This window comes from Nycticebus coucang, chromosome 2 (genome assembly GCF_027406575.1).
Source record: "Nycticebus coucang isolate mNycCou1 chromosome 2, mNycCou1.pri, whole genome shotgun sequence".
In the NCBI taxonomy this organism is placed as follows: domain Eukaryota; kingdom Metazoa; phylum Chordata; class Mammalia; order Primates; family Lorisidae; genus Nycticebus; species Nycticebus coucang.
Window position 1 is genome coordinate 14429224 of NC_069781.1, and position 14789 is coordinate 14444012.

Here is a 14789-nt window from a genome sequence, read left to right on the forward strand (position 1 = left end):
GAGAAGAATTTATATGTTTTTAGCTTTGGGATAGTGTGCTCTGTATGTCTATTAAGCCCATTTGTTCTAGGGTTACATTTAAGCCTCTTGTGTCTTTGTTTAGTTTCTGTTTGGAGCATCTATCCAGCTCTGTCAGAGGGGTGTTAAAGTCCCTAGCTATTATGTTGTCCTGGGATATCATTTTGCTCAGACTGATGAAGGACTGTTTCATAAATCTGGAAGCATTTAAGTTGGGTGGATAAATATTTAGAATTGAAATGTCCTCTTGTTGTATTCATCCCTTGACCAGTATAAAGTGACCATCTTTGTCTTTTGTGACTTAAGTTGCTTTGAATCCACTTGTATCTGAATATAAGATTGCAACCCCTCCTTTCTTCTGATTTCCATTTGTCTGACATACCATTTTCAATCCCTTAACCCTCAGTCTTGATTTCCCTTTCAAGGTTTGGTGCATTTCCTGTACACAGTACATAGATGGTTTGTGCTTTTTTTTTTTATCCAATCAGCCAGGTTGTGCTTCTTCAGTAGGGAATTCAAGTCATTTACATTTATTGAGAAAATTGACAGGCGTGGTGGAGTTCTATTCATCTTATTTTGTGAAAATCCACTGTATAGTTTTGTCCTTTGTGCCATTGTGGAAGCTTAGTTTTGACCTTGTGTTTCTCTATGTTTACTTTGCTGGTGGTCCATTGCAAACACTATTAAAAATAGAATAGAATAAAAATAAAATATTGTGGAAGGGGACAATGTTAACAAAAATATACATTGCAATATGTTGCTGGGACACTAGATGGAGGTGTGGTGTTAAGAAATGGAGAACACACGCTGGAAACCCCTCTTTAGTTACGGAAGAGTCCTTACTTCTTCCTTACTTAGTTGCTCTTGGTGAGTGCCTGATTGCTTACTCAGCATTCAGTCCCCGCTGGGCTGGGGTCTTAATGCTCTCTAGAGTCCTCAGGAGGCAAGTCTCACTGTACACCCTGACAAAGATTCCCAGGAGTTGCAGGAGCCACGCAACTCATCCCAGGATTGTATACCCTGGCTCAGCAGGCACACCAGGACCAGCTGCATACTAGGCCCCTGTGGACAGAACTTTCCACAATGGTGGCCCAGCTAGCATTCATGACCTTCCCACAATGGCAGCCCAGGTAGCAGTCAAGCTATTGAGAAAACCACCCCACCTGGTATTCAGACCTAGTGGCTGTTTGAGTTCACCCTCTGGTCCAGTCTTTGTATGGTGTTTCTAATGCAAGGCTTCCTCTGAAGTCCACAAATTGCAGAATGACTCCCTCCCATCCTGGACCCCTGTGGGAGGGCTGTCTGGTATCCACCCACTCCCATGCACTGACCATCTATGTCAGTCCTACACTGTTATAGACCTCCCACTATCTCACTGTGCCCCTGAGGGATGAATACAGGTAGGTTCTTCCTGACAAATATGGTTGGGTTATCCCTTTTTCCCTTGCCTTGTTGGGACAGGTCAGCCGGGAGATCCTTCTAGTCCACCATCTTCCTCTCCACCCCCTCACCAATGCTTTCATCTACCTGGAGTATACTTTTGTGTATGTCGTGAAGGAGGGAAAGTCTGTTTTTTATTTTTAGTCTTCTTTTTTCTTATATAAAGACATCTAATTATAATTTTTTTTTTTTGAGACAGAGTCTCAAGCTTTCACTCTGGGTAGAGTGCCGTGGCATCACACCTTACAGCAACCTCAATCTTTTGAGCTTAAGCAATTCTCTTGCCTTAGCCTTCCAAGTAGCTGGGACTACAAGTGCCCACCACAATGCCTGGCTATTCATTTTGGTTGCAGTTGTCACTATTGTTTTAGCTGGCCGATGCCAGGTTTGAACCTTCCAGCTCCAGTGTATGTGGCCAGTGCCTTATCTACTGAGCTATGGGCGGCACCCTAATTATAAATTCTTATTAGAATATTATTTAGTTTAATTTTTCTTTATAATTGAAGCAATTTTTAAAAAAATTTGAAATATTATGGGGGCACAAATGTTTTTGGTTACTTGGGTCACATCTGTAATGCTTGAGTCAGGTCTATGAGTGTGCCTATCCCCCAGATAGTGTTCATTGTACCTGCTGGGTAAGTTCTTGCCCATGCCCTCCACTATCTCCCCGTTCTTGATTTCCACTGAGTTTTACTTTCTAGTGGGCATATGTATGCTCATTGGTCAGTTCCAATGTAATAGTGAATACATGTGATATTTGTTTTTCCATTCTTTAGATACTTACTAGGATAATGGTCTCCAGTTCCATCAAAATTGTTGCAAAGCACATTAGTTCATCCTTTCTTATGGCTGAGTAGTATTCCAAGGTATACATATATCACATTTTGTTCATTTACTCACGAATTGATGGGCACTTGGATTGTTTTCACATCTTTGCAATTATGAATTGTGCTGCAATAAATATTTGAGTGCAGGTGTCTTTTTGACAAATGACTTATTTTTCTTTGGTAAATATCCAGTAGTGGGATTTCTGTACTGAATGACAGGTCTACTTTTAGTTCTTTGGAAAATCTCCATACTGTTTTCCATTGTATAAGAGTTCCTTTCTCTCTGCATCTACACCAAAAAGTCCCAAAACAATAGATGTTTTGGGATAGCTTTTTTTTTTTTTTTTTGTAGAGACAGAGTTTCACTTTATTGCCCTCGGTAGAGTGCCGTGGCGTCACACAGCTCACAGCAACCTCCAACTCCTGGGCTTAGGTGATTCTCTTGCCTCAGCCTCCCGAGTAGCTGGGACTACAGGCGCCTGCCACAACGCCCGGCTTTTTTTTGTTGCAGTTTGGCCAGGGCTGGGTTTGAACCCGCCACCCTCGGTATATGGGGCCGGCGCCCTGCTCACTGAACCACAGGGGCCGCCCGGGATAGCTTTTTAATAAGCCATTCTAACTGGTATCTCATTGTGTTTTCAATTTGCATTTTCCTGATGAGTAGTGACATTCAGAAGTTTTTCACATGTTTATTGGCTATGGGTCTATTTTCTTTTGAGAAGCATTTGTTCATGTCCTTTGCCCACTTTGTAATGGCATTGTATGTTTTCTTCTTGCTGATTTGCTTGAGTTCAAGTGTGTAGATTGTGAATACTTCCTCCCCTGAAGGTTGTCTGTTGGCTCTGTTGATTATTTCCTTACTTGTGCAGAAGCTTTTAATTTCATCAGGTCCTATTTATTTATATTTGTTATAGTTGTATTTGAAATTGGGGTCTTAGTCATAAAATTCTTTGCGTAGGCCAATGTCTAGAAGATTTTTTCCTACATTTACTTCTGGCATTGTTATGATTCTATGTCTTACATTTACATCTTTTATTTTTGTGAGTGGTGAAAGATATGGATCCTATTTTATTCTTGCACAAGTGGCTATCCAATTTTCCCAGCACCATTTTTTGAGAAGGGCTTCTCTTCCCCAGTGTATACTCTTGTCTGCTTTGTTGAAGATAGGTTGGCTGAATGTGGATGGTTTTATATCTGGGTTGTCTGTACTGTTCAGTTGGTCTGCATTTCTATTTTTGTGCTAATATCATGCTGCTTTGGTTCCTAGAGTCTTGTAGGACAGTTTGAAGTCTTGAAAGGTGATGGCTCCCAATTTTTTCTTTGTTCTTAAGATTGCTTTGGCCATTGGGCTCATTTCTGGTTCCAGATGAAGCATGTAATTATTTTACATGATCTGTGAAATATGATGTTGGTATTTTAATGGTGATTGCATTGAATTTGCAAATGACTTGGGGCAGTATGGGCATTTTAACAATGTTGATTCTACTGATCCCTGGGGATATGTTTTTCCAGTTATTTATATCATCTGAAATTTCCTTCCTCAGTGTTTCATAGTTCTTTTTGTAGGGATCTTTTACCTCTGTGGTTGAGTATATTCCTAGGTAATTGATTTTGTTTATAGGTATTGTGAATGGTATTGAGTCTTTATTTTTTTATTTTTTCTTTTTTTTTTTTTTTCCCTTGAGGTCAGCAGCTGGTATTGAGTCTTTGATTTGACTGAGCTTGACTATTATCAGTGTACAGGAATGCTACTGATTGGTGCACATTGATTTTGTAACCTGATACTTTGCTAAATTTATTTATCAATGCTAGGAATATTTTGGTGGAGTCTTCAGGGTTTTCTAGATATACAAATCATCAGCAAGTAGTGATAGCTTGACCTTCTCTTTGCCTCTGTGGATATCTTTTGTTTCTTTCTTTTGGCTGATTGGTTTTGGCTAGGCCTTGCAGCACTATGTAGAATAGAAGGATTGACAGTGGGAATGTCTTATTCCAGTTCTAATGAGAATGCTTTCAACTTTCCCCCATTCAGCATGACATTGGCTATGGATTTGTGATATATATTTTTTCTAATTTTGGGGTATGTTCTTTTTATGCCAGTTTATTGAATGTTTTTATCATGAAAAGATGCCGAATTTTGTCAAATGATTTTTTGCATCTATTGAGATGATCGTATGTTCTTTGTTTTTACTTTTGTTTATATGGCGAATCACATTTATTGATTTAGATATGTTGGACCATCCTTGCTTGCATCCCTGGGACAAAGATGGTCGTTATATAGGGTGTCCCGAAAGTTGCTGCTACAGTCACCATATATTGGAAAATTGGGAAATTATAGCTAAACTACCTTTATTTACAAAATATTCATTAAAAAATTCTACAAATTTTTTACATATAGAGAATATTTTGTGAAATATTACTTAAAACTTCACCCTAGGCAATATGGACATTGAAGACATTTTTGGAACATTCCTCATGACAGCGACAGAATACACATTTTTCTCAACAGCACATGAAGCATTCTCCAGGATAGAGCATATATTAGGGTAAAAAAAATCTTAATAAATTAAGAAAAATTGAAATCATGTCAAGTATCTTTCTGACCACAATGTAATAAATCTAGAAATTAGTAACTGGAAGAACTTTGGAAAGTGTTCAAATATATGGAAATTAAGCAACATGCTCACAAACATCCAATGGTTGTATAAAGAAGTTAAAAAGAAAATTAAAAAATTCCTAGAGATGAATGAAAATGGAAATACAATGTACCAAACTTTATGGGATTTAGCAAAAGCATTAATATGAGGAAACTTTACAGCAATAAGTGCTATAGATAGATCTCCAATTAACAACTTAATATTATACCTTGAAGAACTAGAAAAGAACAACCCAAACTCCAAATAAGTAAAAGGGAAAGAAATGAACATGACCAGAGCAGAAATAAACAAATAGAGACTGAAAAAACCATAGAAAGATCAATGAAACAAAGAGATGTTTTTTATAAAAAATAAAATCATCAAACCTTTACCTAGACTAAGGAAAAAAGCAGAGGAAACTCAAACAAATAAAATCAGAGATGAAAAGGAAGACATTACAACTGATACCACAGAAAGAAAAGAGAATGTAACAGGCCACTGTTAACAACATTTATTTTTTTATTTTTTTATTTTTATTAAACCATAGCTGTGTACATTAGTATGATCGTGGGGCACCATACATTTGGTTCATGGATCGTTTGACACATTTTCATCACATTAGTTAACATAGCTTTTGTAGCATTTTCTTAGTTATTTTGCTAAGACCTTTACATTCCACATTTACTAGGATTCACATATACCCTTGTAAGATGCACTGCAGGTGTAATCCCATTAATCCCCCTCCTTCCCCCTCCCTCCCCCCTCCCTTTCCCCTTTCTCCCTATTCGTAGGTTATAACTGGGATATAGCTTTCATGTGAAGGTCCTACATTAGTTTCATAATAAGGGTGAGTACATTGGGTACTTTTTCTTCCATTCTTGAGACACTTTACTAAGAAGAATATGTTCCAGCTCCATCCATGTAAACATGAAAGAGGTAAAGTCTGCCATTCAATCCTGTAATCCCCCTACTGGGCATATACCCAGAAGACCAAAAATCACACTGTTAACAACATTTCAACAATAATATTGGCAAGGATGGTTCAACACATGCAGTCAATAAACATGATGCATTACATTAACAGAATCAAGGACAAAAACCATATGATCATTTAAATAGATGCTGAAAAATCATTTGATAAAAGTCAGCATCCTTTCAAGATAAAAACCCTCAATAAACTGGATATAGAAGGAACATAACACAGTAAAGGCCATATGTGACAAACCTGTAACTAACATCATACTGAATGGGGGAAAGTTGAGATTGGTTATATAAGAGAAAGAAATAAAGGGCATCCAAACTGGAAGGGAGGAAGTCAAATTGTTGCTGCCTGCAGATGATGTGATCCTATATTTAGAAAACTCTAAAGACTCCAGCAAAAAACTGCTAGAAGAGATAAAAAAGTAGTGTTGGAGGATAGAAAATCAACATACAAAACTGAATGGTATTTCTATACACAAACAGTGAAGTACCTGAAAAAGAAATCAAGAAAGCAATTCTGTTAACAGTAGCTACAGGAAAAACGCCTGTGGCTCAGTGAGTAGGGCGCCGGCCCCATATGCCGAGGGTGGCGGGTTCAAACCCAGCCCCGGCCAAACTGCAACAAAAAAATAGCCGGGCGTTGTGGCGGGCGCCTGTAGTCCCAGCTGCTCGGGAGGCTGAGGCAGGAGAATCGCGTAAGCCCAAGAGTTAGAGGTTGCTGTGAGCCGTGTGACGCCACGGCACTCTACCGAGGGCGGTACAGTGAGACTCTGTCTCTACAAAAAAAAAAAAAAAAAATACTTAGGAATAGACCGAATTATTAATATAATTTTTAATGATTCATCTATAAACTCTTTTGAATTGCAATTACATGAAAGTATCATCTGTGGTGCTGGAGGGGGCGAGGGGAGCTGCGCGCAGCGACCCAGCGTTCAGCTTTCCCTCTGTGGGTCCCGCCCTCCATCGCCGCGGCGCGGTGCACCTTGGGTAGGGAGCAATCCCTGCGCCAGGCAGCAAGATGGATGCGGGATTATTCTGCAGAACAAGTGATAATAGGTTCAGCAACAAATAGAAAAAACTACTGAAGCAGCTGACGTTTGCAGAATACCTAGAAAAAAAGGTGGACATGAGCAAAGTAAATTTGGAGGTTATAAAGCCTTGGATAACAAACTGAGTAACCGAAATCCTTGGGTTTGAAGATGATGTTGTGATTGAGTTTATATTCAACCAGTTGGAAGTGAAGAATCCAGACTCCAAAATGATGCAAATCAACTTGATTGGCTTTTTGAATGGAAAAAATGTTAGAGAATTTATGGGAGAACTGTGGCCCCTGATGCTAAGTGCACATGAAAACATTGCGGAAATCCCTTCTGCTTTCCTAGAACTGAACAAAGAAAAAATAAAACAGAGACAGATTGAACAAGAAAAATTAGCGTCTATGAAAAAGCAAGATGAAGACAAAGATAAGAGGGATAAAGAAGAAAAAGAAAGCAGCAGAGAAAAAAGGGAGAGATCTCGAAGCCAGATCTCCTTCCCCTAGAAGATGATCTTCCCCTATCAGGAGAGAGAGAAAGCGCAGTCATTCTTTTAATTACCCGTCACAGAACCAAGAGCCGAAGTCCTTCTCCTGCTCCAGAAAAGAAGGAAAAAACTCCAGAGCTCCCAGAACCTTCAGTGAAAGTAAAAGAACCTTCAGTACAAGAGGTCACTTCTACTAGTGACATCCTGAAAGTTCCCAAGCCCGAACCTATACCAGAGCCTAAAGAGCCTTCTCCAGAAAAAAATTCCAAAAAAGAAAAGGGAAAGGAGAAGACCTGTCCAAGATCTCAGTCACGTTCCAAATCAAGATCTCAGACAAGGTCTCACTCTCCTTTTCATACTCGACCTAGACGGTGCCATAGATCCCAATCAAGATCTTACTCACCTAGAAGGCAGCCAAGCCCAAGAAGACGCCCATCTCCTTGAAGAACTCCACCCAGGCGAATGCCTCCTCCACCAAGGCATAGAAGGAGTAGATCTCCAGTGAGAGGAAGAAGGCATTCATCAGCATCTTTATCCGGGAGTAGCTCATCATCCTCTTCATCTTGTTCACTGCCAAAGAAGCCACCCAAGAGGACATCCAGCCACCCTGGAAAAACCTGTAGGTTATCTCCTTCAGCAAGTCCTCAAAGGCGAAGGCATAGGCCATCATCTTCTGCAACTCCACCACCAAAAACTCGGCATTCCCCAACACCCCAACACAGAAACAAGAAAAAGTCGTGTTTCTGTGTCTCCAGGGAGAACTTCAGGTAAAGTGACAAAACATAAAGGTACTGAGAAAAGAGAGTCCCCTTCACCAGCTCTGAAGCCTAGAAAAGTAGAGTTATCTGAATCAGAAGAAGATAAAGGTGGCAAAATGGCTGCAGCAGATTCTGTGCAGCAAAGACGCCAGTATAAAAGACAGAACCAGTAGTCGTCATCTGATTCTGGCTCATCCTTCAAAGTTGAAAGACCCAAGAGATCCCATGTGAAAAATGATGAGGTAGGCAGGTGGCGGAGACATTCTCCTTCCCAGGGAGCCTCGCTGTCTCCAAGAAAGCGCCAAAAAGAGACTTCTCTTCATGGTAGATGGAGGAGAAGTCCCTCCCCACCACCTACTAGAAGGCAATGTTCACCTTCTCCTGCTCCTCCTCCTCAAAGGCACAGATCTCCTACACCACCACCACGACAAAGGACGCCTTCTCCTCCCCGTCAGCGCTCACCTTCTCCTAGGAGATACTCTCCTCCAATACAGAGGAGATACTCTCCTTCTCCACCTCCAAAGAGAACAGCTTCTCCTTCTCCCCCCCTAAATGAAGGGCATCACCATCTCCACCACCAAGGCGTCGGGTCTCTCACACTCTACCTCCCAAACAAAGAAGTTCCCCAGTCACCAAGAAAATCACCTTCATTATCATCAAAGCATAGGGAAGGATCTTCTTCAAGCTGCTCTCTACCCAGGAGGCCCGGTCACCACAACAAAACAAAGGGCATTCACCCTCACCATGGCCTCAAGCTCCTCAGACCTCCTCAAGTCCTCTATACCTGTTTGAAGAGGAGCATCGCCATCACCCCAAAGAAGGCAGTCCCCATCTCCAAATACTAGGCCCATTAGATCAGGCATCCTCAAACTTTTTAAACAGGGGGCCAATTCACTGTCCCTCAGACCGTTGGAAGGCCGGACTATAGTTAAAAAAAACACAAAAAACTATGAACAAATTCCTATGCACACTGCACATATCTTATTTTGAAGTAAAAAATAAAACGGGAACAAATACAATTCACACTGCTTCATGTGGCCCGCGGGCCACAATTTGAGGACGCCTGCATTAGTCTCCAGGACTCTGGAACCTAAAAAGATAAAGAAGGCTGCCTCACCAAGCCCACAGTCCGTAAGGAGGGTCTCATCCTCCTGGTCTGTCTCCGGATCTCCTAAGCCAGCAGTTAAAAAGCCCCCAGCACTTCCATCCCCTGTCCAGTCTCAGTCACCCTCTACAAACTGGTCACCAGCTCACTGGCAAGAAATTGGGATCAAGAAGGAGGTGGGAAGAAAAATAAGGACAAGAAACACAAAAAAGGATAAAAAGCACAAGAAACACACACACACACACACACACACACACACACACACACACACACACACACACACACACACACACACACACACACACACACACACACACACACACACACACACACACACACACACACACACACACACACACACACACACACCAAGAAGGAAAACGCTATGGCTGCAGCTACTACAGCTCCCGTAACCTCTGCAGCCATTGCTGCTGCCACAACCCACATCAGCACCAGAAGAACCAGAGACAGCGCCAGAGCCTAAGAAGGAGACTGAAAGTGAAGCTGAAGATAACCTCGATGACTTAGAAAAGCACCTCAAACGGTCTATGAAACTAGTGTATGGTGCCCCATAATCACATTAATGTACACAGCTATGATTTAATAAAAAAAAGAAAAGCACCTGCGTGAAAAGGCCCTGAGATCAATGCGGAAGGCTCAAGTGTCCCCACAGTCTTAGGTGGAAATGTTTGTTATGATGTAAATTTTATTTGGTTTGTATGCAATTAATTTCAAAATTGCTAAAATGTGTTTGAGCTTTAGACTATAACATTTGTTGTAATAATTGCTAGGTTGAAGTTCACATATTTAAGAAAAAAAGGGCATGGGCATGGATTTACATTGCAAAAAAAAAAAAAAAGAAAATATCATCTGTGAATAAAATGCAATTTTGTTTCTGCCTTTACAGTTTGTTATCCTTTTTTAATTTTTCTAACCATACTGCTGTAGCTATGACCTCAATACAAGGTGAAATAGTTGTAGTAAGAGCTGGTATTTTGCCTTGTTCCTGATTTAGATAATATTCAAATGTATCATCATTATGTATCATATATGCTGTAGGTTTGAAAAAGGTAACCTTTTTCAGATTAAGGGAGCTTTTCTTAAAAACTCCACTTTGCTAAGAAGATTTTTTATTAATTTTATAAATATTTTTTCTTGTGTTATTGAGATAGTCTTATGATCTATGTCCATTTTTCTGTGTATGTTGAATTTAATTAATTTTTGAATATTTCATAAGTCTTGTATTCCTGGGAAAACTGAACCTGATCATGACACATTAGACATTTTCTGCATAGTTATTGGATATATGGTATTTCTAATATTTTACTTTGGGTTAATGCATGAATGAGATTTTCCCTATTGTACTTTTTTGTAGTGTTGTTGTCTTTGGCTTTTGGGTATCCAGGAGGTGCCAATATCAGAAAGGGTGCTGGTGTGTGTTCCCTTATTTTCTATTCTCTTAGAGAGTATTCCAAGCCAGAAGTGAGTTCTTTTTTGAAGAGTTTATAGATTTCACTGAAGTAGCCATCTGGGTCTGAAATTTTTCATAAGGAAAGATTTTTTTTTTTTGTTGTTTGGCTACTGATTTAATATTTTAGTGGTTATATGTTTATTTATATTTCTATTACTACTTAAATTAATTTTGAGGAGTTATATTTTTCTAGAAGTTTGTGTATTTCATATAAATTAAAAATTTATTTGTATAACATTATAATATCTTCTTTATTTTTATATCAGAGGTGCTATCACCCCTTTAATTACTATGATTGATTATTGGTATTTTTCCCACATAATCATTTTCACCATAGGAAAGTAAATTATCTATTAAAAATAATATTTTATCTGGCTTGGCTACTGTGGCTCAAGTGGCTAAGGCACCAGCCACATACACCTGAGCTGGCAGGTTCGAATCCAGCCTGGGCCCGTCAAACAACAATGACGGCTGCAACCAAAAATAGCCAGGCGTTGTAGTGGGCGCCTGTCGTCCCAGCTACTTGGGAGTCTGAGGCAGAAAATTGCTTAAGCTGAGGAATTGGAGGTTGCTGTGAGCTGTAATGCCAGGGCACTCTACCCAGAGCGACAGCTTGAGGCTCTGTCTCAAAAAAAAAAAAAAAAAAATTATCTTTGTTGGTCTTTCCCCTTTTCTTTAGTTTTTTTTAATTTTTATTAAATCATAGCTGTGTACATTAATGCAATTATGGGGTACAGTGTGCTGGTTTTATATACAATTTGAAATACTTTCATCAAACTGGTTAACATAGCCTTCAAATGCATTTTCTTTTCTTTTTTTTTTTATTGTTGGAGATTTTCATTGAGGGTACAATAAGCCAGGTTACACTGATTGCAATTGTTAGGTAAAGTCCCTCTTGCAATCATGTCTTGCCCCCATAAAGTGTGACACACACCAAGGCCCCACCCCCCTCCCTCCGTCCCTCTTTCTGCTTTTCTTTCCCCCCCATAACCTTGTCATTAATTGTCCTCATATCAAAATTGAGTACATAGGATTCATGCTTCTCCATTCTTGTGATGCTTTACTAAGAATAATGTCTTCCACTCCATCCAGGTTAATACGAAGGATGTAAAGTCTCCATTTTTTTTAATGGCTGAATAGTATTCCATGGTATACATATACCACAGCTTGTTAATCCATTCCTGGGTTGGTGGGCATTTAGGCTGTTTCCACATTTTGGCGATTGTAAATTGAGCTGCAATAAACAGTCTAGTGCAAGTGTCCTTATGATAAAAGGATTTCTTTCCTTCTGGGTAGATGCCCAGTAATGGGATTGCAGGATCAAATGGGAGGTCTAGCTTGAGTGCTTTGAGGTTTCTCCATACTTCCTTCCGGAAAGGTTGTACTAGTTTGCAGTCCCACCAGCAGTGTAAAAGTGTTCCCTTCTCTCCACATCCACGCCAGCATCTGCAGTTTTGAGATTTTGTGATGTGGGCCATTCTCATTGGGGTTAGATGATATCTCAGGATTGTTTTGATTTGCATTTCTCTAATATATAGAGATGATGAACATTTTTTCATGTGTTTGTTAGCCATTCATTTGTCATCTTTAGGGAAGGTTCTATTCATGTCTCTTCAAATGCATTTTCTTAGTTATTGTGTTAAGACATATATTCTACACTTAGCAGATTTAACATGTACCCTTGTAAAATGTACCATAGGTGTGGTCCCACCAATTACCCTTCCTCCACCTATCCTCCCCTTCCCCTCTCCTCTCCCCCCTCCCCCTCCTTTTTCCCCTTCTCCTTGGGCTGTAGTTGAGTTATAGCTTTCATATGGAAGTGCGGGTGCTTATAAATTGGTTTCATAGTAGGGCTGAGTACATTGGATACTTTTTATTCCATTCTTGAAATACTTTGCTAAGAAGAATGTGTTCTAGCTCCATCCATGTAAACATAAAAGAGGTAAAGTCTCCATCATTTTTTATGGCTGTATAATATTTCATGGTATACATATACCACAATTTATTAATTCATTCATGGGTCGATGGGCACTTGGGCTTCTTCCACGACTGAGCAATTATGAATTTGGCTGCAATAAACATTCTCATGCAAATATCTTTGTTTTAAAGTGATTTTTGATCTTCCTCTGGACCTAGCAGACAAATTACAGGATCAAATGACAGGTCTATTGTTAGATCCCTAAATGATCTCCAAACATCTTTCCAAAAGGAACGTATTAGTTTCATTCCCACCAGCAGTGCAGAAGTGTTCCTTTTTTTCACATTCACATCAACAGCTATGGTTATGAGATTTTGTGATATGGGCTAATCTTACTGGAGTTAGATGATATCTCAGAGTAGTTTTGATTTGCATTTCTATGATGATTAAGGATCATGAGCATTTTTTCATGTGTCTATAGGCCGTGAACCTGTCTTCTTCAAAGAAGTGTCTATTCAAGTCCCTTGCCCACACTGGGATGGGATTACTTGTTCTTTTCTTGCTAATACATTTGAGTTCTCTGTGGATTCTGGTTATTAAACCTTTGTCAGAGACATAACCTGTAAATATCTTCTCTCATTCTGCGGGCTGTCTGCTCGCTTAGTTTACTGTGTTCTTGGCTGTGCAGAAGCTTTTTAGTTTGAGCAGATCCCAGTAATATAATTTTGGTGTTGCTTCAATTGCCCTACTCATAAAAAAATTCTCCTAGGCCAATTTTTTCAAGCATTTTCCCTTCACTCTCTTGTCATATTTTTATTGTTCATGTCTTATGTTTAGATCTTTTATTCAGTGAGAATCAATTTTTCTTAATGGTGGGAAAAGGCAGTCCAGTTTCAGTCTTCTACAAATCGCCAACATGTTCACCCAGCACCATTTGTTTAATAGGGAATCTTTTCACCACTGAATGTTTTTAATTGGCTTGTTGAAGATCAAATGATGATAAGTAGCTGGATTCATCTCCTGGTTCTCTATTCTGTTCCATACATCTACCTCTCTGTTTTTGTGCCAGTACCATGCTGTTTTGATCACTATCAATTTATAGTATAATCTGAGGTACCATAGGTGTAGTCCCACCTATTATCCTCCCTCCACCTATCCTCACCCTCCCCCTCCTCCTCAGGAAGTCTGGTAGCCTGATTTCTCCTGATTTGTTTTTATTTCTGAGTAATGGCTTGGCTATTCAAGGTTTTTTATGATTCCATATAAAATGAAGTATTTTTTTTGAGGTCTTTGAAGTATGACAGTGGTGCTTTAATAGGGATTGCATTAAAATTGTATATTGCTTTGGGTAGTATGGACATTTTAACAATGTTGATTCTTCCCAGCCATGAGCATGATATGTTTTTCCATTTGTTAACATCTTCAGTTATTTCTCTTCTCAGAGTTTTTTTTTTTTTTTTGGCCAGGGCTGGGTTTGAACCCGCCACCTCCGGCATATGGGGCTGGCGCCCTACTCTGTTGAGCCACAGGTGCTGCCCTTCTTCTCAGAGTTTTATAGTTCTCTTTATAGAGATCTTTCACATCCTTAGTTATGTAGACTCCCAAATATCTCATCTTCTTTAGCACTACTATGAATGGAATAGAGTCCTTGACTGTTTTTTCAGCTTGACTATTATTGGTAAATATAAAAGCTACTGATTTGTAAGTATTGATTTTGTATTCTGAGATGCTGCTGTATTCCTTGATCACTTCTAAGAGTTTTGTAGTAGAATCCCTGGGGTTTTCCAGATATACAATCATATCATCTGTGAAGAGTGAACATTTGATCTCCTCTGACCCTTTATGGATACCCTTGATTGCCTTTTCTTGCCTGATTGTGATGGCTAAGACTTCCATTACAATGTTAAAAAGTAGTGGAGACAATGGGCAACCTGGCCTGGTTCCTTATCAGAGTGGAAATGATTTCAATTTAACTCCATTTAATACGATGTTGGCTGTAGGTTTGCTGTAGATGGCAGTTTAAGAAATGTCCCTTCTGTACCTATTTTCTTAAGTGTTCTGATCATAAAAGGATGCTGGATATTATCAAAAACTTTTTCTGCATCAAATGAGAG

General features: G+C 39.5%; 1 pseudogene; it reads left to right on the forward strand.

Annotated features, from left to right (window-relative positions):
• The first annotated feature begins 6920 nt into the window (after positions 1-6920).
• Positions 6921-9965, forward strand: LOC128567243 (serine/arginine repetitive matrix protein 1-like; annotated as a pseudogene).
• The last annotated feature ends 4824 nt before the right edge of the window (positions 9966-14789 follow it).